The 23,852-nt window shown below is 40.2% G+C and overlaps 1 protein-coding gene across 1 annotated transcript in view; it reads left to right on the forward strand.

Annotated features, from left to right (window-relative positions):
- Positions 1-23,852, forward strand: part of LOC108790551 (acid-sensing ion channel 2) — a 434,952-nt gene that overhangs the window by 144,431 nt on the left and 266,669 nt on the right. The window lies entirely within an intron of this gene.

The raw sequence follows: 23,852 nt of genomic DNA on the forward strand, positions 1-23,852 counted from the left end.
ATTTATTTATTTACGTATCCATACTATATTATCTACTAATCTACTTACAATATGTACTGTCACATGCTCATTGCATGACCCTTAAATAAAGAAAAATAAAATGGTGAGAAAGGCCAATGGGAAATGTAATTAGAATCAATCCAGAAGCAAATTATAAGGTAAAGAGTCAGAGGTTCTAGTCTAGCTCGCAAAGACACTCAGACCACACTAACCTCCACATAGCAGTGCCAAAAAAAAATCTGCATTTCACTATGTAATGTTGAACCTTTAAAGAAAGACTTAATATAACTGAGAAGATATCAGGGCATTTGTTCTCAACAGAGTATATAGTAGTGTGACCGTAAGCAATAGTTTATGCAAGGTTAAATACAGAGATCTTCAGCTATGTGTGAAAATGTAAACACCCATCCAGGGTTATGGGAAATTTGTGACGACCTAAATAAGATTATTCTTATCAAATGATCTGCATTCTAAAGGGATAATCATCTCATCAGTGTCATTGAAACAACAGGATAAACTCTGAACACACTCCCTGATTACTGACCCATTCTCTATCTTGTTCTGGCTCTGCTTTATCTCTGCTTATTTTTTCCTACTCTTGTGTCAGTAGTTACTTCAGGTTCAACATAGGCAGCAAGAGCTCATCCTTGAGTTAGTACTCAAGGATGTCTTCCTGAAACACTCTGTTTTCTGAAGGCTCCAAAAAGTCACACACTTGATCACATGACTTCACGGAGACCCCCATCATGGACCTAACTTGGGCGGTGTAACACCTGGTATAAGTTTGGGGATTGTGGATCGCAACTGCGGAGGCCAATCAGACGGAACCCTGGTTTCACTCCCAATCTTAACGGGGAGTTAGGGTTCAAGCATCACAACCAAAAATAACAGAGGTAAAAAGGTTGGATGGGATTATTACTGCATAAGCCCAATCACAAGTAATAGTACCAAAATATGTAATGGTTTAGGATTTCAAATAGGTTAGGATTGATATCAATTATGTTTAGAGGCAGAGTTGTATTCTCCGAATGGACCACTAGATGGAGCATGTAAGTTAATCCAGCTTCTCAGTACACACAGTCAGTTTATATCAATGGAAGTGCAGTATGCCTGGGTACTTGCGATTGTATGGAGTAGCAGAAGGAGCTGGGGGTCCAAGTGGAGTTGGTCCAAGGTTCTCTGTAGCTGGTAGCAGTAATTGGAGGTATGTAGGGTCCCAGGACCAGGCGTTCAGTCGTCAATATTGGAACGCCATACTGTCTCACTGGGGCGTTTATATAGGGCTAAGAGGCTGGGGGAGGAGCCGCCGAACGAGGCGGCGCACTTCCGCGTGCCAAGGTGGAACGCACCCGCCGTCCGAACCTGGAAGTGGATGCGTGCGCACCACGCCGGGACGCAGACGGCCCGTCCCGTGAGGCAGAACCCTGTACCCCCCGATCCCCAGGTGAGCGGTGACGGCGGTTCCCGTTACAGGCGGCAACATAATACACAAAAGATAAGTCTTTGTGGGTCATATACGGTCTGTCCTACTAGTTAGGCCTAATGCACTCCTAATATATGGGAGTTCCCCCAAACTAACATAACAAATACATAGAGGAAATAAACCTTTCCACACTAACTCCATCTTTAGTGCTATGTTGTAATGTACTGTTTTAACTGAATAGAGAACGCAATCACTTTTTTTCATAGCAATTTCATAGAAATACCTAAACTAGACAAGCTTGAATTTTATTAATTTACCTAGTGATTTTATTAATGAACTGTCAAGTGCATCATAATTGAAAGGCATACTGTGCATGGTGTGCTGTAGCAATATGTATTCCCTTCCTAGCTACACTTAATACAGACTTTTATATGATGTGGTTTACATTGTGATGACCATTTAGGGATGCATGCATGAAACTGGACTTTTGCTCTTTAACACGAAGAGCTGTATTCATAAACTCATTGTACATGTACATTATGTTGCAACAGGGTGTCCTTCTGCTGTACCAACATTGCCATGTAAAAGTATGTCACTTGAGCATTGACAGTCATATGTTAACATTTCTGGTATACATTTTAGGGCCATGGGAGTGGAACATTACAGTGGAGAGTTTTGTTCCAACACCTGAATGTTATGCTCTGCTTTAGTTTATTCATATGTTGCAGCATAAACTGCCCTATGCTTTGATATGCCAGGCAATGGAACTTGGCACATCCATACGCACAGACCATGGTATTTCATAGTGTCTGTTTATAAAACACATACTGTTACAACTGTAAATTAAAAATGTTGTATTTAGATCTAAACAGATCTAAACCTAGATCTGTTACCACCAAGATGTTCCATTGGCCCAAAAGCTTGAAACTGGCAGAATATTGGGGGTTGGTGGCCAGGTTGAAGAAGGACGTTAAATACTTTTTGGCTGCTTATAACATCTATGCCCAGACCAAAGTCTGTTCTTGCATGCCTTTGGGCCCTTTTATGGTGGCTTCACTTTCCCATGGAACGCTAAGAACATCTGTCCATTGAATTTCACAGACCTCCCACCCTCCGACGACTGCACAGTCATTTGGGTTATGGTCGACTGGCTCTTTAAAATGGCATACTTTTGTTCCCCTCCCTGCTCTTCCAGCCTTCCAGCTGCAGGCTTGGCACAAAACGTTTGCTAAGAATTTTTTAGACTGCATGGAATGTCATCTCATGTTGTCTCGGACAGGCATGTTTAGTTCACTTCCTGGTTTTGGGGAGCGCTTTGTAAACCCATTGTCATTTCTGCAATTTTCATCCTCTTACCACCCTCAAATAAATGTTTATCCTCACCCTCAATCATTCTTTGCTGCCCATAGTAAGCACCCCAGGTACTGGCTCCTATCCTTCTGGCTGTTTCCTAATCCAATTGCACTACCACAATGTTAGAGCAAGTTTTTGGAACTTGACATTGCATTTCCCTAGAAGAGATCCTCCACCCATCAGTCTTGGCCTGTTACATAAACAAATATGTATGTATGTTTTGCTTTACATAGGACACTGCAGACCCTTGCAGAGTAACTATCTAGACAATGTAAGAAGTGATTAGGGCTTAAAGGAGAACTATGAGGTGAGTGAAAATCACTCGTCGGCTCACAAGATATGGAAGTGAGCAAACACATACCATCGCTTGCTCACTTCTCGATCATGTCCCTGCAGAGAGCCGTGACTGTCGGTCACGGCTGAGCCTGCTGTCATTCACACAGCTGGGTGGATCCAGACAGTAATGTCGGGATCTATCTGGGCAGTGGCAGACTCAGTATACTGTGAACTGTAGCTCGCGATATACGGAGCTTTGGGTCATGGGAGGAGGCTAATATATGTTCTCCCGTGACCCTTAAGAGAACTATGGGGGAAAACACGTACCCCAAAGTTCTCTTTTAAAGTAGACTAACCAAGCTCAGTAGGGTTTCTTTTTTTGTATGTGTATCTTTATAAGTCATCATTTTTTGTTTTTCCGCATTCACTAGGTCATATATATTTTTAGTTTTCTGTGATCTCTTTAAGGTTATTTAAATACATGTCTAATAGCTGGGGACACTCTGCCTTCATTAGCTTGATGCTAATATTTCCTTTCTTGTAAACCTATATTATATTATACACTGTATTAATTTTGACTCCTCTGTGATCTGTGACTACATTTCCATATCTGACTCTGAGGATGTGAGTGATGTTGAAGCTATGCATGAATCCCCTGTGTGTGCAAGACTTGTACTGCAGACGATGTGACAGAAGCCCCTAGTCTGTTTCTGGCTCGATGCTGGCTGACAGCACTGCGCCATTCCTCCTCCCCTTACTGCTTCCACTGTGACATTTCAACATAATAATTATATGCATGTGTCCTAAGGGGCAAGACTGTGTATTAAATACATGCATGCAGAACAGCTGGTACCACATAGGGAGACATCCACTGTGCCATTTTTAGATAATGCTTCCACAATTATGTAAGAAGTATTGTGTAAACGGAACAGAGTAATGGCAACTAAAGTTAATGTTTAGGAAGTGCAGTAAACCATAAGAGCCATTCACACGTCACTTTTTTTGGGGGGGGTTAGCTTTTGACTACTCACATAAATTTAGAATTCTGGTATGGACTTCTTCAGCAGGTCAGTACTAAGTGTAGTTGTAATGAAGAAACTGTAGTTTACTCATGGTAACCAATCCCAAATCCTCTTTTAGTTGATGTGACTACAGTAAACTAAAATCTGATTGGTTGCTAACTAAATAAATGTAATACACCTTTGTGTGTTCTTTATGGAAGCCCTTGAAATCTCCTCTGTTGGTTGAGGTTCAAGCAATTGAAAAAGCAGTCAAAAGCCATCAGCTGTTCCACAGGAGGGGAGAAGAAGCAGATGCTCAGGACCGTACTCTCTGGGATTCTGATTCAACAAAAGACAGGGTCCAAGGCTAAAAATAAAGCAGACAGACTGCCATGGATTCCTTCAGGACAGCTCATTAGGAAGCATTCCACTGCGCAGGTTAATGAAGGATAGTTTGGTATAAATGGGAACTGCTGTGCTTTCTGTGGTATCTACAGATGTTCTGTATGCTTTGTGATTCCAGTATAGCTTTTTTTATATTTATAAATTCTTTCATTTGCTTTTTACAGGTTACAAATAATAGATTTAGTATGAAAAAGGGGGACATAAATATCAGTGGAAATTGCATATCTGTTGTATGCATACCAATGTTCTACATTGTTTTTTCCAAATACATTCTGCCACTGAACATAGGTCTGTGTATATTACATATCAGAAACCGTTATCTTTCATTGCCGGGACTATGTTGCTTTTGTCAGGCAGCGGATAAGCCTGCCTATCCATTGTACTATTGTGGAGGAGGAACCCTTCACCCAGCATTGCTTCTACTGCATTGAAGAGTTAAGTTTCACAATGGTAAACATTGGTTTCTGTGTAGGGCGGAGGAAGACATTTTGAGAGAAGCACTTGGAAATCCATTTTAGCTATTAAAGGGTGCCATTTATCATTGAGAAACTGCACAATTAGACCACATTATGCCACCTTTATAGAGGATTACATTTACAGGGATTCTCAAAGCTTGGGAAAACCAGACTGGTTTGGTCTGCAGAGTGAGACACATTGGGGTTGATTTACTAAAACCAAATAGGCAGTTCAGTTTGCAAGGGAATTTAAACTTTGCAGGGTACGTTTCCCCTTACTTTAGTGAATGAAGTGAAGCTCTCTGACTTTTATCCTCCAATCAGGTGCAAGCAAAAATACAGATTTTTTTTCTATTATCCTTGCACGTTATTGGGTATTCTTTGCAATGTGAGATATCGACACGTTCACTACACTAAGGCAAACTTCCCCTACAAAGTGCAAATTTCTTTAAGTGAACAGCCTAACCAACACCCCCATTGTGTGGTGTTAGCCTTGTAAGTAAAAGGCTTTTATTCCTTGGAGCTTAACACAAGATTCAGCTAGCTGATAGAGAGCAATATGGCTGTGTATCAAGTACACTACAGACTAGATTCCCTTCGTTTTTGATTAATGTTTTGGTCTGTGTAGATGCTAAGTCATTTGGACGATGGAAATGCCTGTGTTCATGTACATTTGGTACGCAGTAAAGCTTGTTGTGGCCAGTTTGAAACTGCTGTTTGGACTTACGCTGCCTGTCCAAAAATCTGCATGTGAGGCTGTCTGCCCCAAGAGATAGTAGAAGCAAGCTGCTGTCATCACAACTTGAATTAAGTGTAATGCTACATTTTCTGTCTGTCTGCAGGAACTGTGGGTCGTAAAAATCTGGGTCATAAGCATCACTTCCATAAATGACCTTCGTTGTTTCAGACAGTAGATGACTAATTACTGCCGCTAATGTGAGACTGGGTCTGATTCATGGAAATAAGTAAAGTATAAAACCTTGGACTGTTCCTAGTGCCATCTAGTTGTGTTTTAAATTTCACTCTGTAACTTGTCATGGGAAAATCAAAATAACATTTGGTTGCTGTAGGCAGTACACCCACTTTTTTGTGCTTCAGTTATGATGAATTAGCATCCCCTTTGAACAGTTATACGCAGGTAAAAAATAAATATGTAAGAATTCTGGGCAGATATATGTAGTACTGTGCAAATGTTTTAGGCACTTATGAAAAAATGCTTTTAAGTGAAGATGTGTTCATAATGAAATGAAATAAATTATTATTTATTAACAACTAGGTATGCACCGATACCAATACTAGTATCGGTATTGGTGACAATACCGAGTATTTGGGCGAGTACTCTTAAACTTCCGATGCCTATCCTGATACCGGAACGTCCTGTATCAGGAAGCCGGGTGGCAAGTCATTACATGGCGCCCAGCTTACCGATTGGCCTGAAAGCTGGATCCATGCTTTCTCATCACCAGGGAGAATGGAGTTGGCTTCTCAGCCAATCAGGAAGCTGGGGGTGGGTAATGACTCGCCTCCCAGCTTCCTGATTGGACAGGAATGCGGTTCCATGCTCCCTCATCGCCAGGTGATTAGAGAGGCTTTCTTGGGGTGGGTGAGGTTCCTGAATACCATCCGGTGCCATGTAATGTGCTTCAAGAAAAGGATTTTACCGGTTAGACAAAAATACTATTTTTATTTATCCACTTTGAGTTTAGCTTTAACATTTAGACATCAGAGTACAAATAGATGTAAGCATTTGCCTCAATGATAAATTAAACTGTGTAGCTGGTGAAGGCATCCATGGAGTGGAAAAACATCATCCCCAACAGAGTTTTGTCACTCCTTGTGAATACTGTAAACTGTTTAAGCACAAAGACTTAAAGAACTGTGATCAGACTGGAATTATTCAAATTAAACAAAACTGCTTTTATTAAGTGTAATTGCTCATCTGCCTGCAGAATCAGAGCAGCCTTATTTATAGAGGGAGTTGCATACATTGGAATGGTGATTCTTTCTTTCAAATATTATCCACTCGGCTGGGTGTAATGGCCGCCAGCTGTATGACAGGCCAAGGGTCTGATCTGTGTGCGATTCTTTTTCTGCCCTTAGCTGCAAATAAAATGTGATTGTTGGAATGGCTTATATTAGTACAGTATATACTGTAAGACCTCCACATTTCTTTTAAAGTTACATTATAGTCAAGTCATGAAAATGTTCTGATTCATGCAGCATTCATTTTCTACATCACCAGCTGACCTGTTTTATAGTTCTCTGTAGTTTGACATGCTTATTATCTCAATGGCCCTGAACGTGGAATCACAAATAGAGGCCATTGTGTTCCTGGGTTTTGAACACCACTCTGTGCAAATTGAGCTTTCAGATCACATAATCAAGATACTGCAATCCTATCCAGACTCCACAGCTAAGGGTTCTCATTATTTTTAGGAACATGATAGAGGAATATGAGGGAATGGGAAACCACAGTTTTAATGGACGAAAAAAGGCCATCCCCGCTAATAGTGAAAAGTCTAAGATAAGACTTTTTCTTGCCCCCACAAAGGATACACAGTAAAAACAAAGTCCATGAAATGCAACAGAACAAACGGACTATAGAAAATATTTTGTTGTTAATGAGATGTGTTCTATCCCAATAAATAATGGTTATTTTCCATGGCCCGTGATAAATGCTGGATGCCAACCAAGGCCTTATTTTCTCTGTGACTCCGGTATGACCTGAATATATTTACAAGAGTAAATATAATTTAGGGGCATGAAGTTCATATTAAACATTTAACTTCTGGAAGCAGGGAATGGATCAGTAACTTCTCTCACACAGGCTATTTGAAATTATTTATGTGGGTTAGGGCACGGGATGCTGTCCATATTAATAGCGCCTTCCTGTTCCCATTAAATTATCAGATCATGCTTTCCTTTCGCATGCTATTTTTTCCATAATCTTATCCCTGAGCATTAGAAGACCACAATCCTTGCTGATTGCTTCCTGAGATCATTAGTAAGTACAGAAACACAAACAGTAAGGAGATGAGGCATTGTTGTGCCGTGTTTCCTAGATTCTTGGACTAAAATTGTACATTGTTGTTATTTTATTCTTTAATGAATTTCTGACACTCTATTCAATGTATGTCAGAGCTAAAACAAAACCTATATTTGGATTTCTAACCCCCTTTAAAAATGTTAGTTGCTTGACTTCACTTTGCTTTAGCAGTTATTGAGCTACTGACTTGAATGCAGGTCAGTGACCTTATTGAAGGTATTCGATTAACATAATAACCAGACAACCAGTGTTTTCAAATGGAGAGTTTAGCAATGGTGGTTTGCATATTCCCTCAACAACCCTAAGGTCTCCTTTTATTTGCACCTAGGAGAAGGTTATTGTGTGGTAAATCTACAATGCTCTCATTGGTACAATATGTTTGATAAAAGAACTTGCAGGTACCATCCAATTCTCCAGGCCCACTGTTTTCATTTCAGCAAGCAACAAAGAATGTGTCCTCTCTCATCACACTACTTTATCTAGAGCAGTGTTTTTCAACCTTTTTTGTGCAAAGGCACACTTTTTTCATGAAAAAAATCACGAGGCACACCACCATTAAAAAATGTTAAAAAAATGTACCTCTGTGCCTATATTGACTATATATAAAGTAATTCTCTTGAATAGGAATCAAATAAACACAAATAAATGATTTTATAATTACTTTATTATGAAATAATAAAGTATTTTATAATTGTTCATATTTCTGTTCAATTACTCAGTGCGAAACCTGGGCCTGTTTGGCTGAACACAAAGCTGATATTCTGGCAGGAATCGAAGAAAGACACACACGTAGCTCTTCGTCAACAGCTCTCAGTCTCACTAGTGCACACTGCTGGTGTGTCATGGAAAAGAACCCCCTCACCTTCCCAGTTGCTAGGAGCGTGACAAGACCTGCAGAAAGGGGGGTCCTCTGAGGGATGCTGGCAGAATTGCCTCTATCAATGCTCCGGCTCTGTAACGGCTCAGAGCTCCTGTCACGTCACCGGCTCCTCCCCCCGAGCTGGAGACGTGACAGAACCTTTCATCGCTCCACCCCTCCGGCTCTGTCACGGCTTCATCTTTTCTCCACGCCGTCACTACTCCACGCCCCCCTGCTCTGTCACGCGGCTGCATCACCGCTCTATACCCGGTCACCGCCGCTCCACGGCCCCAGCTATGTCATCGCGGCTGCTCCACGCTCCCAGCTCTCGTCGCGGCTCCATTGCCGACCCGCGTCCCCTGCTCTCGCACCGGTAATAAAAAAAAACATCTCAGCCCTGCTACTTGCCCGCAGCAGGGCTAAACTACTGAAGAAACTACCTGCCCGGCGCCCGAAACTGCATGTCCCGGGCGTCGGGCGATACGATTTCCACACCCCTGTCCTGTCAGTGTAACAGTGACACCGGAGCTATTTATAGTCCGTAACATGCGGCTTCGGCTCACAAATAGACCAATCATTAGATTCTAATGATTGGTCTATTTGTGAGCCGAAGCCGCATGCTACGGATGAAATTGGAATTTTTCCCACGGCACACCAGACAATATCTCACGGCACACTAGTGTGCCGCGGCACAGTGGTTGAAAAACGCTGATCTAGAGGTTGTGTTTGCTCTCGCCTCTTTCAGCGGTGGTCCTGTTTCTCTTAAATCTAAACTTTCTTTCTCCCTTTCTTTCTTTCCACCTCATTTTCCATTTTCTAGACTCTTGAAATGTATGGTTCATATCATGTAACCAAATTACCTGTAACAAAACGTTCTATTTTAGGTTTTATTCTGGCTTCTGCTCTCTTGAAAATGCTTTCTGTATAGACATCTAAAATCTTTAGAGGGGGGAAACAATTTTTCTAACCTGTTCAATAGATTTCTTTCTTTCAGTATGCCAGCCTTTGTCAATTTACATCAGCCCACAGATGTGGGGTTGGCACCTAGTCTGGCCAGTTACTTATATCTAAATGCCCCTTAAGAGGAAATTGTTACAATCGAAAATGGTAGGTGCCATTGCTTGGACAATCAGTGGGTCAAAGGTCGCTTAAAATATGGCATTTGCTGGATCATCCAATGTAGTAGGTTGGATTGGCTGGTGGTCAAGGCACCACATGTCCACCATTCTCAATACAAGTACAAACGTCTCATATCTGGGACATTTAAGGTACCAAACAAAACTAGGTATATAAAAAATGTATTCATTCTATATTATACAAAATTATTTCAAACCACATAACAAACAGTGAGGTATATTGCAGTTATTTTTCAGTATTATTTGTATATACTGCTGCATCTGATAGTCACTCCTAATACATCAACCAGTATCTATAAAGTTGTATAGGCTTTTATATAATGACAACACATTTTTCAAGTCAAGGTAGATAATATAGATCTATATATATATATATAATAAAATACAACACGTTCCACAGTCATCTGCTAGCCCAACAACTGCCTGCCAGTGTGTGATATGCCAGGAAAACTGGAGATCTCTGGCACGCCAATTAACATACCAGGCTCAGACAAAGCTAGTAAAGAAAGTTTTCATATGTAAGCCTGCACCAATACAATACAGGATCAATATACAGATTCCTGCATAATACAACTGATTGCTGCTACTGCTAATACAGCATGGACTCTTCTCAACATTTGATAATGTTCACCACTTCCTGAGCATCAGTTCTTGCACATTTAACTATTCCTTTTATGCTTCTTTTCGTCTCTCTATCTTTCTTCTTCTGTACCTCTAACCCCTTCTTATGTCACATACTTGGCTCTTTCCTATCCTTGTGGTGCACTGCAACCCTGGGAATATGAATTAGTGTTGGCTTCAAATACATCATACACCCATGTGCTGATGTTCCAGTCCACATTTCTGTATGCAAAGTGTTAGGGTAATTTGGAAGATTTTAATCAACTTTTAACCAAACAAATGGACACATGTAACTGAACAGTCTGCAACAATCCGCCACCAACATTTTCCATCATATCATGGATTTGAGAGGGCAAGTGGATGAATAAATCACTGCATTGTCAATCAAAAACAATGACACATTCTCCCCAATTTTAATAATTTGATTGGAAACAGGAGATATCATGAGTGGCTGAGTGCTGATCACTATTCAGTTCCATACATTTTTATTACAGCCTAAAGATAATGAAGAGCTTCAAAGCTGCCTTTGAACGTGTCACATGCATGGCCACCATTTAATTTAAGAATACTGTAACCTCTATTGTACAACACACCTGTTCACTTTCGGCCCTGCTCTGTATTTCTCCTCTCACATGAAAACTCAGTAGAATCTGCCCTATGTCATCTCTCACATCTATCCCATACGTCTGAAATATTAACATGCAATAATAATGTCCACTCTGTAATATGGCGATATTTACTAGTGGGTCTACCATTTACTGAGTCAGCACCACTTAGATGTCATAAATGGCAAGCCCAAAAAATTGCAGTAATTCAGAGAAGAAATTATTTTTGTCTCGCTCTTCCTTCAAGGACTAAATTAGGACTCATTGTCCTTACATTACAAGGAGTGCAATGTGCTGCACTCCCACTATCTCTCCTTTTCTTTATTTATATTCCAAACATGCTCTGCAAATTATCAACGCCTTTTATCCTCCATGGTTACCACCACACCCTCTTGCATACTTTACTTTTCTAGTGCTCTAGTTTCACCCTAGAATGCTCTCCTTTGCTTGATATAACTGTATTACAGAATGCACTCAATGCTTCCTGATAATACACCTGTTCAGGGCAGTCAGTTAGGGTCAGTTTCCCTAACCATCTGTTATCTTGCATTCTTTTCCATGCACTCATATACCCTCCAATTATTTATTGGTGATAACTTCTTATTCTCTTCTCAGTTGCTTACATATAACCTCTAGGTTTTTGATTCATTTCCCTAGAAGTAGGATCCCTTAGTGATATGTACTACCACAGGCACTCAGATTTATGAGAGTTGTAGGGCAGATCCATTCTCAGCTCAGGAGCACCTTTTACCTTGGTTGGGTTACATAAGGCTGGTTCTTTTCTCTAAAATTAAGATGTCTTTGTTTCATTCTCTGAGCAGGCTATACATATTGAGATATATATATCTATAGATATCTATAGATATCTATCTATAGATATCTATAGATATACGGTAATACCTTGGTTTACGAGCATAATTCGTTCAGGCAGCATACTTGTAATCCAAAGCGCTTGTATATCAAAGCGAATTTCCCCATAGGAAATAATGGAAATTCAGATGATTCGTTCCACAACCCAAAAATATTCATATAAAATGATTACAATACTGTACTGTAACATAATACTGTACAAAATATAAAGACAAATAAACCAATTACAGGTACCTTTGTGGCCGGTGTGAGAGGGACAAGAGAGAGGAGGATTATTGTGTAGGACAACTTTCACTATCACTAACGGAATCACTGCTATCTCTTGACTCAATGGAATCTTTTTCATTTCGTGAAACCTTAACAAGGAATCTATCCAATGTGACATTGCATTGTCGTTAAACAGACTCATCGCTTGCACTGCTACAGCCTTATTCGGGTGGCGCTTTTCTACAAAATTTTGCTCTTATTGCAAGACATTGCTTGTATATCAAGGCAAAATTTTTCAGAAATGTTTGCTTGTCTGGCAAAACGCTCTCAAACCAAGTTACTTGTAAACCAAGGTATTACTGTATATATATTTACTGCTTCTACACAGCATTGTACGATTGATATATAATAAAAAAAAAAGAAAAGCTGTATAATTAAATCCTAGACCAGTTAATTCCAACTCATACTCCGCTGGCTATGTTCTGTTAAAAACTTCTTTCCACAGACAGCAGTGCTGATTAGTTAGGAAAATAGGCCCCTTCAGGGGTGTACAAAGGGCACTGATTTTGGTGTTGGGAGGGGATTCTTGAAAAAGTCTACCATACAAATGCATAACTGTTTAGATGACCAATGAGAAGGCTTGTAGGTATTTTTTTAAACCTTAATTGTTGAAAACAGCACAAGCCAAGTTAAAGCATATGGAGTGTTGAATTGAATCACATGGTAGGTAGTGTGGAGAGATGTTCCTGGTAGATGTCCGCAAAAGCTGGAAAAAGAATGTGTGCAACGGACAATAGTAAATGATGAAGGATGGGTGGAAGAATGGGTGCAAAACCTATTTTTAAAGAGGGATCCCTGTTCAGTCAACAGAATCGGTTTACAAAAAAATGGTGAACAGCTGTTACGATCAGCCTAGGATCAGTTCATTATCCAACATATGTTACATTCAGTACGCTGTAACACATATTATTTACCATAACAACCAATATTTTCAACAATGCAACTCTTTCAAAGCTTGTTGCTGAAAGTAACGGTTATATCTAACAACAAATAACTGTTGCTATGCCTTGCAGTGTTGAGCCTTGGGGTTTATCTTTTATCTGAAGTCATGTTTCTAATTGACACTGAATTAACTAATTGACAGCTTTAGATTTTGCAAATTGGTCCCTGTGTTTATTGTTCGCCATTGTTTACACAGTTAAAAGAAACCACATGGTATGCTTATCTTGTGTATATCAGGGCAAAATTAAAACAAAAATAAAACATTTGGCAATGCATGCATATGTTCCCATGTTTTGTCTCTTAAGAAAAAAAAAAACACTGCAAAAACAGAATACTTTATCTGCCAGAAATCCAATGTGATCTTAACGTTGTGTATCAGCTGACAACACTGTGCCTCAGCCGTGCTGCATGGAAATCCCAAGCAGTGTTATAAAGCTTGTTCAGTTTTTCCCTTTTACTACAGAGCCCCCTCCACTTTTGCTATGGAGATAAAGGGGGAAGGAAGTGTTCTGTAGTCCAGGGGAATAGAATTGGGCTGACAACACTGCTTTGGATTTCAGTGCAGCAATGACACCGTGCTGACGGGTAAAACAGGAAGTTGGAGCACACTGTTTTTGATTAGTCTTGTGTTGCTTATTTTTTTGTGGCTCTGACATAGATTTTAATATATAACACCATCATAGTCTGTAGCTCTTTACAGTGGGCCAGATTGTTAAAAAATGTCAACTGTAATCATGAGATGTAAAACAAATTAGAAAATGCTGGGAATTGTAGCAGAGTCACATCTTGTTTGCTTTTGAGGTTCGAGGGTTAGTCCTAATGCCCTATTCACACCTGAACAATTTGTTGTGCATTTTCCGCAGCACAACAACACTGAGCATGAAGATTCTCATTAAATTTAGTAGTGACTGTTCACACCTGATCATTGTGCTGCCACTTACCATAAGGTCATGAGCTTTTTATCGGGCAGACTTATGCATTTTTGTCCCCATACACTTTAATACGAGCACCTGAAAAGACTCTACGCAATGCTTTTTTAGTGCTTTTTTCACATTATTTGTGTCTAACAACTGATCTCCACCTCCTAGTAAGCTCATACCAGTGGATTTAGGAGTGTCCATGCTGGTTATGGAGACTTTCTTCCACCTGCTGTTCCCACAGTGAGCTTTACGAGAACTGTGACAAAGTGCCAAGGAAGAAATTGGTGGAAACATTTTCCTGTATTTGGAGCTCAAATAGCATAGGGCACCACACAGAGAACCCAGGGAGCATATAGAAGAAGGACGACGACATATGATGTCAGAGATGACACTGCTTTCCAAAACAAAAACAGCTGAAGTTTGAAAACACATGAAATAAGCTTCCAAATCACCTGAACATGCTCACACTAAAGTGGAAAAGGGTGTTACCCAAAGGAGTATTCAGAAATGGGTATATTTGCCCTGAATCATTTGGTGAGATGCTTTGTTATTTTAACTTTCTTGCTGTTTCTTGTGTGAATTCATCTTTCATTCCAAACGTGTGGAATATTTTGGATCATGTACCTCCCTGATGGTTAACTCCATTGCACAACTGCCATTTTGTAAGAGCTGCTGCTTTGTTTTTCTTACTTTAACATTGTGCATATTAAAATTATATAGTCCTGTACCTGTATACCTAGTTATGAATGTGGGCAGGCTTTTATATATATATGTTTGATGTAGTGAGCAATCCTTAAAATATAACATTTGCTTATGCTCTGATGTTGTGCTTTACACAGCAGCATTACCAGACCTCACTGCATTACTCCCACACAGCAGCAAGAAAAATGACTCTGGTACCTACAGTCAATATTGCCAACTGCTCTGCATTGCATATCTTCTATAAGGTTTTAATTTAGAGAAAATGTGCTTGACAAATACTGTGTGTTAGAGCATTTTAGAAGCATTAAGAGTTCATTGAAAAGTCTTCAGGCATAACAGGGCTGCGGTGAAGAATGAACAGGCCAAATGAGGCATTCATGAGCCTAACATAATGGGGTATAGGAATGTAATGAGACAGCAGCATTTTTCTGTGTGTTAACCCTACTTGCAGATACTTCTGCAGTACAACAGTTAATCCCCTGTCTTGGCGCAAAGAAACAGATTGCAGAGCCACCTAGGGACCTATGCTTGGAGCACTGCGTAGGCAGACAAGGTATAACGACACCAAGAGGGCCGAAGAAAGAGTGATTGCAGGAAAACGATCCCGAAGATTATTCCGGGAGGAGAAATATCAAAGGCTTTCATTACAGAGCCGTACATTAGCTGAGAGCAATCAGAATTAATCAGGCCCCCGGAAAACTCCTAGACAATCTGTAGGGCCACAGGGCAGTTGTTTAAAGACTAATAGGACTCTTCAAAGAAGATTTCTCCAAGACTGTAAACAAAATCACCCGATGTATGAGACATGTGACATCACCCTTTAATGAAGACATTGATAATGTATGTAGTACATGAGGGGTGGATGAAGCACCCCTTTAAATGTTAGTAAATTTGTGATCATCATATACTAAATGAAGACTAGAGGTCTGAAATGTTTACTTGCAAGCTACAATGTGTGCTGTTGAAGGGTCAGTTTGTTGAAAACTGGTATCTTCTTTTCTTGATAGATGCTGGGGAGTTAACCTAAATCTGTCGGTTACTTATACCTCCTAAAGCAGTGGTTCTCAACCTTTCTAGGGCCGGGACCCCTTGGTAACATTTGCCGAGTTGTGGGCACCCCCAAAGGTAAAATTTAGGGATGACGTGGCTGCTGCAGCGACACCTGGAGGCGTGGCAGGAGAACTGACACTGCTGCGCTAAGTCTCATTGTACCACGAGCTGTAGCTCGCGGCATACTGAGCTTTGGGTCACGGGAGAACGCTAGTTTGTGTTCCCCCGTGACCCAAAGGAGAACTATGGGGAAAAGCCCTGACCCCATAGTTCTCCTTTTAATTGAAAATAAAAAACAAAAGACATGATTTTGACAAGTCTTTTATTTTTATATTTTGTTTTTTAAAAGGATCCACCGACGTAATCCAGGGTCAATCACAACATCCAGCAACACTCCTCGGCAAAATAAAACAAGAAAAAATAAAGAGAAATATATATATTTAAAAAACAACGCCCGTCCGCTCGTGACGAACTCCCACCGCAAAATGGCATTCTGTCAGATGCCAGCAAAATATAAACAATTGGGCAGAGCTAGCGGTGACAGCTTGCTAGCTCCGCCCAACTGTTTACAGTTGTACGGCATCTGACAGGTGAGCCATGATTGGGCAAAGTCATCATTACGTTGCCCAATCATGGCTCTTGCAGAGTACTGTTGCCTGATTGGACAAAATCTTGCACCTGAAGTGTAGTCAGGTGCAAGGCTTTAGCCAATCAGGGCTCACAAGGCACTGTGCAGCGCAAAGTGCATTGTGGGTCGCTTGGCGGGCGAAGAGCGCGCCGAACACCCTGGCAGTTCGTGTGTTCGCTGAACACACAAACTGCCGATGTTCGAGTCGAACTCTTGCTCGACTCGAACATCAAGCCCATCCCTATTTACAATATGTAAGTGGTGATCTCTGTAAAGCATAATGAATGGACACCATCAACTTTGCAACCTTGTCAAGTCTGTGGCCTTTCTTGGGTGACTACACATACTGTTCTTCTATAGCAGATTAGCCTTTGCTTAAGTACTGTTTTAGAGCATGGAACACACACCATTCTGTTTACTTCTTTCCATCTTGTATTATTGCACCACATAGAATGAACATGTAATCCAATCTAATAGCAGGCATACTTATGTATATTGAATTATGTAGATGTCAAAATACATAACTATTACCAAGGATCAGTACTGTATACCTAGAGATGTCACTTGCAGCCCTAGTAACATATTAAAGGTACACTGCAATTATAATCAAATTGCAGCCTTAAAATGGATAGGCCAACATGGCCTATTTGCTCAGATTTCAGATTGAGCACATTCCATTTTTTAAAAGTAAACCAATAATTGGCTTTACAAGTCTCCATGAATACATTCCTAATGTGTTACAGCACGCAGCAACAATAAAACTAAAAAAACCCCAACAACCTTGTATAATCATGAAGCTGTCCTTAACAAGTTTACCACTGCGGATGAAATTTTCAGTCAAAACACATGCACGATGAAGAGGTGTTCAGGGGCAGGTGTTATATTGTTGCAGTAGAGCATCAGAGTAAGGAATTAGGAATCAAGCTGAAGTCGTAGAGTCAATAATCTCTTTTACTGCCCCTGTTTGTGATTGCTTTGCTGTACGATAGAAGTGATAGATGTCCCCCTGTAACTTAGCTTCAAGTGACATGGTGAGAAGCAGCAGAAGATCACTGATTTGTATGATACATAGATACATACAGCCCAGAATATCAAAGCATACTGCACAGGTATAAGGATATATATGAGTGTAATATGAAGAGGGAGGATTTTAATCCAGAACAAAGATGGTGCTAGCTATGGGGAGATTGGTGAGGTAAGGTGAGGGTGAAAGCACTGTCAGGACTGTTATACTGTACATACACATTATTTAGTATGGATGCACTAAATATGAAAAAATATACCTAACACTGATGCACATGCCTAAAAACAACTGAAACACATTGGAAGGAACACAAGGTATGTGTAGCATCTCCTTTCATTTGTCCTCTGAAAGCCATTCCCCTCCGCCCCTACACACACACACACACAATTTTTTTGCCCCACCGACCTACTGCCTCTCGGAGAGAGAAAATAATTAGCATAGAATAGTGTAACCAGAAGCTGTACCCTTTCCACCAATACATGTCAATACCTTTATACCTTACCAAAGGAGAACTCTGGGAAAATAAATTCTTAACTGCTCGTTTGTGTCTAGGTTTAAAGGAAAAAAGCTATGAGTTACTCACCTGAGCCTCACATCCAGCCGGGTGTGACAGTGCTCCCTTCAGCCTCTATCCTCATCTGCTGCAGTGATAATATGTCACTTAGCATCCTCACGTCCTATACACTGTATAGAACATGATGACTCGAGGATCCATAAACCTCTGCAGTGGAGGGGAAGCAAGGTGAAAGTGACTATTCTAAATGCTAGCTACAAGGTCCAGGTGAGTACAAATGAATGAGGTTCATGAGCACAAATGAACACTTAACCCTTGCAGTGCAGGGGTAGCCCCACTGTAAGGGTTAAACATATTTCCCCAGCAGTTCTTCCCTACTTTAAGTGAGTAGTGGATGAAACAAGAATTAAAGTAGATTTTAAACACAATGACTACAATCTTATATCAACATATTTAGGTAATTTAAAAAAATTGTCTTCAGTCTTTCAAAATCTACAGCTTTCATTAAAATAATGTCTGGTGGTCCCTCCATTAATGTCTGTTTCAGATATTCCTGTTATAGGGTGACAACTGTCTCCTAGTAGTTATCCCTTCTTGTCACTTGTAGAGACTACTCCTTATAGAGACTACAAGCTGCCATGCCAGATATGGTCCACTGATGTCTTTATCAGGAATCCGGTCCAAAGCAATGGTGTAAGACCAATGCTGAGGTTAGTGCATGTAGACAGGAAGTTTATGAAAGAAGTTGGAGGAGACCAACGGCCATTAAATGCAAAAAGAAGGGTGAAACTAGTATTATGAAAACAAAACAAAAACCAAAGCAGTTGTTTGTGGCCCACAGTATTTTAGCAAACAAAATGTTATCCATTCAGGGTTTAGATGTATTTTAAGTCAAATTTGAGCTGACTTTCTGATCTGAACACAATTGAAATTTTGTTACAGGACAAATCTAGCAATCCACCATTTAACGTCACTTGTTACTGGAGTTACTTTTCAGATTTTGTTTTCAGAAGCGCATAGGACTTGACATTTATTCTTGTAACATTTCAGTTTTTTTATGATTATATTCAGGAAGCTGAAAGTACAATAAAAAATCTTTTGGCTGTGAATTCTGAAACTTTTCATTGCAGTGGAGTTTTATGAGCATTCAGAAATAAAAAAAAAAGCATAGCTGTGTTCGTATAAGCCTTGTTGACTCCTGGAGTTTTTGTCGACCCTTGATGAGTTGGATTATGTACTGTGAACTTTTCTGTATTATCTGTGGTTGGTTGAGTGACTGAGGTTGCTATGACAACCCTCTTACAGATGCGCTTGGGGCATCTGCACAAGAATGTGGGTACCGAGTTGGCACGGCAACCGAAGAGCATGAAGGACCTGAACTAAACTCTTACGTGTCGGACAACCATCTTTAATACATTTGACTCTTTAAAAAAAATAACAGAATAGCGCAATGTTTCCAAAATCCCACCGTGTGTTCCTAAGGCATTCTATGTAGCATTGTTTAAGAGAATATTGTTCTGAGTCAGTGGCCAGCGGTTGTCGCTGGCCAGCGGTTGTGCTCTGTAAAGATGCATGTGGAATAAAGTTTGAATTTCTTTGGAAGATTATTGTGTGCTGGTTCCACAGTTTTTGAGCCTATTACTCTGGAAGAGGGTCATCTGTGCACCAAATGTGGATTGCGGGACCCATTATAATTTCGGTGAGCTGTGCGCTTCATGTTTTCAGTCAGTGGTTAAAAGGTATTGAAATAACTTGATCACCATGACAGCCAGAAGTAGTATTTTCCAAAAAATGCTTGCCAAACTCCAAAATAATCTCTGAATAGACCTACTTTGCAGACCTATATGTAAAATCTGAAGTTTGGCTGTTTATTAGGGATTCATGAGCATTGTTTAATGTGAAAAAAACAAAACAATGCATTAACTTGATAAGAGTGAACACAAAACGTTTATTCAGCATTTATTTCCCAGTCATAAGCAGCATTGTACTTTACATGCACATGTGTGACAGCACCTATACGTTATACATTCTTAGATTAAAAAAAAGGCTTATCCTGCTCATTACAGCTTCTGATTGTTGGATCACCCTGATGGTGTCACCGTGAAGAGTTCAGGGAATAGGTCAAGCTGCCCTGTGATAGCCTCCTTCCTTTGCTAGTATGGCCTCCTTGTAGCCACAGAGCACTGTGCAATGGATGGAAAAGGAATCCCTAATGTAAATGGAATATCATTCACATCTGACTTCTCTCCAACTGATTGAAGGCTATGGTCACTTTGAGACAGGGCTGTGTTTTAGTATGCTCCCCCAAGCATACTAAAATTTTGACATCCTCGTGCAGGCTCAACTGCTTTTGCCACCAACCATTTTATTTTTTTATTGATTACCCAAACTTTATTCCGTATGCTCAAAAAGCTGTCTGATTTGTATGCAGCTATCATAGGGCTGTCCAGTGCATCAGGCAAGAACAAAGAAGGAGATTGCTGTGTATCTCTTGAGCTATGGATAGGAAAGACATAAAAGAAAAAGCACATTTTGTAAATGTTGTGTTTCAGTGATGCTCCCTCATGCCCTGCCGCCTCAGGCATTGGTACCTATATGCCTTCTGGTAAATACAAGCTCTTATAAATATGCAAGAGAACAGCAAACACAATCATTTGTCATGTAAACAATATATGAATTCCAACAAAGAACAGCAGAAAAATTTTATACACATGCACCAACCTATCACTGTGACCCTCAAAAATAATACAACTAATACCTGTCTGTGTTGCTGATGACATTCAGTAAGACTCTTCCGTTCATTTTAAAACCAGCATTGACAATATCACATAGGAGGCATTATCAAACATAAATATTTTCTCTCATTAACAAGACTTTACGGATTGTTTATATGTTTAGTGCTCATTTAGTTTTATTTTTACATACCGAAAGTCTGGATCGTAAATGATAACCTTTAATGGCTAAGTTATTAAAGATTAACGTTTTCAGGACCCATTTGATCCCTTCTTCAGGCTCTTTACAATTATGAAACTGAATGAATTTCTGAAGCCCCCATATTTATACACAGTTACAAAGGAACAACAAAATAGTTATTTTATAAAATACAACAATTTTTTTCTTGGCACCCTTGAGTACTAATGACTGCTGTAATGTGAAATGTCCATATACCAGAGAAGCAATGAAATACAACTTATTCTGGACACACATGAATGCAAATAAATGCAGGACCATTTTCAGAATTCTATAAAGCCTGAAGCATAGCAGGTCCAAACACGTATATATTTAAGAACTGAAGTGAGCCAATACTGGTTATTGCTTAAACCACATATGTCAATAACAAGGCCTGAGGGCCAAAAACAGCCCACCACAAGATTTTATTAGGCCCTCTGGTCCCGAACTTTGTACTGCGGGTTACATTTTTTTTTGTTTTTACCCAGCCTGCGGTCAGGCAGAAAAAACTTGGGAGTGGCAATTCAGCTAGCTGACCTCTGAGGAACTCGCACCTCCCTCCTCGGCCGCACATTTCACCTTGGCCGCACCCCCCTCCTGGGCCGCAGATTTCTCCTCCCCCCCACATGCTCCTCCTCACCTCTGCTTCTGGTCTCGGTGGCTGCGGTAAGTCCCACTGTGTGTATCCGGGACTGCCTGTGTGTGAGGGCACTACAAGTGTCAGCAGTCCCTGTTCGTTATGTGACAATCCTGGTGTCCTGTGTGTGAGGGCACTACAAGTGTAAGCAGTCCCTGTCCATTACATGACAATCCTGGCACCCTGTATGTGAGGGCACTAAAAGTGTCAGCAGTCACTGTGCATTAAATGGGCAGTGACTGTTGACACTTGTATTGCCCTCATGCACAGGGCACCAGGACTGTCATATTTATCATTATTTATTACAGGTATTGATATGGCGCCGACAATCTATGCAGCACTTTTGCATACTGCACATTCACATCAGTCCCTACCCTCAAGGACCTAACAATCTAAGGTCATATAATGATTAGTGGGCCCAAGCTTTGTACCATGGCAAACAGCAGAGTTAATTTTTTTTTGCTTTATGTCTGGCCCCTTATTTTATTCACAACCCTCAGCATGGCCCTTAGTAAGTTTAGATTGGACACCCCTGGCTTAAACTCCACATTAGCTATATTAAAGGATGGCTAACGCGGTACACAACTTATTTTTACATAAAAATTGCAGGTTCATTGGTTTGTGTCAAAAATAGTCTCACTGTACATAATTGGGTAGTGCTATGTATTAGTTCTCACAGAGATCAAGGTACTTCCCTGTCAAGGCCCTTATTTGCTTTTCTCTTAAGGCATTATCCGGGGTCACTATCTTCTTCCTGGGCTGAGATACCAGCTTATCCTGGTGTCTGCGCAGTTCTCTATTAGGACATTGCAGTCTAATCACTGGGGGACAGGAGACTTATGAAATGCTTGCTCTTGCCTGCAGCAGATTGATAACATCATCTCAATCTAGCCAAAGTCACTGCACTGAAGTTGAAAAATTGCTTTTTAGTGATAAATGGTTATTACCTATTGTAAAATATAGAGTTGATGTAGATTGTGAAATGTCAGAAATGTATCCCTGCAGACATGTCAAGTTACTAAAACATGCACTTTAAGTAGTATTATTTATAATAAGAATGATAATGATCCCTGCATTGCCAACATCTTGACTAAATAGATGATTGCACACATTTGACCTCTTGATAGTCCTTGGAAAGAAAGCACTAATTAGATCTCTAGAAAGGGAATGTGTTTCTTGTAATTGAAAGATGTTTATTTTGAAATTGTGCTTTGCAGCTGTTTGAGGATATACATATGGATAGAACCTTTGAATACAGCGTGAAAGGTGACATTAACGTTAATACTCTCATTAGCCACCAGGAAAACTATGGGCTTAAATAAACTTATTTAAAAATAAAATAAAAAGCTCAACACTATATGCCCTTGATTGTTTTGAGGCCGCTGTTTACCCATTTGAAGCATCTGGCCAGGGACTGCAAGTTAGCCTGCGCAATGAATATTCATAAGTGTAATGAATGATTCCTTCCAGTATCAAATCAATTTATATTAGCTCTTATTCTGCTCCTGTTCCTCCAATTATAATGATACCAAGTTTCTAGCAAAATTTGCTTCAGGCAATCTGTGTGCAAGGTTGAAAAACGATCTTGTAGTAGTGGTTCTACAACCATTGCGTATAACCTGACTCTGTGTCTTGTAATAGAGACAACAGGCCACTGCTTGTAGAACTCAGTGAAGCATATGTACAGCATCAGTGGAATGCCTTTAGCAAATAGAACTCTGTATGGTGAACAGGGATGTGCCTAACACTCCGATATGCTTTCATTGCAGTCTAGATCTCCTTAAATGCTAAACTCCAGGCAAACCAATAAATACACAGATGAAGATCTATATATATACACACACTGAGTAGCCAGATTATTATGACCACCTGACGTTTGTAGGCAAATTAGCTATAATTTTGCGCTAAAGTTGCTAGAGGGCCAGATCATTATAAATAGGGAAGCAGGTTGTTTACCACGACAGTAGAAGTGATTTTTTTCTGAAGATATGGGTAAACAACGTGATTTAACAGCCTTTGAACGTGGTATGATTGTTGGCGATCAGAGCCATGGAGCGAGTATCAGCAAAACAGCAGAATTCATTAATTGTTCAAGAGCAGCTGTTGTTAAAGTGTTTAAAGACTGGACTGTCAGCCGAAAATCTGGGTCTGAACGTGCAAATTGTTGCT

The sequence above is a fragment of the Nanorana parkeri genome, unplaced genomic scaffold, assembly GCF_000935625.1.
Source record: "Nanorana parkeri isolate BGI_ZX_2015 unplaced genomic scaffold, ASM93562v1 scaffold480, whole genome shotgun sequence".
In the NCBI taxonomy this organism is placed as follows: domain Eukaryota; kingdom Metazoa; phylum Chordata; class Amphibia; order Anura; family Dicroglossidae; genus Nanorana; species Nanorana parkeri.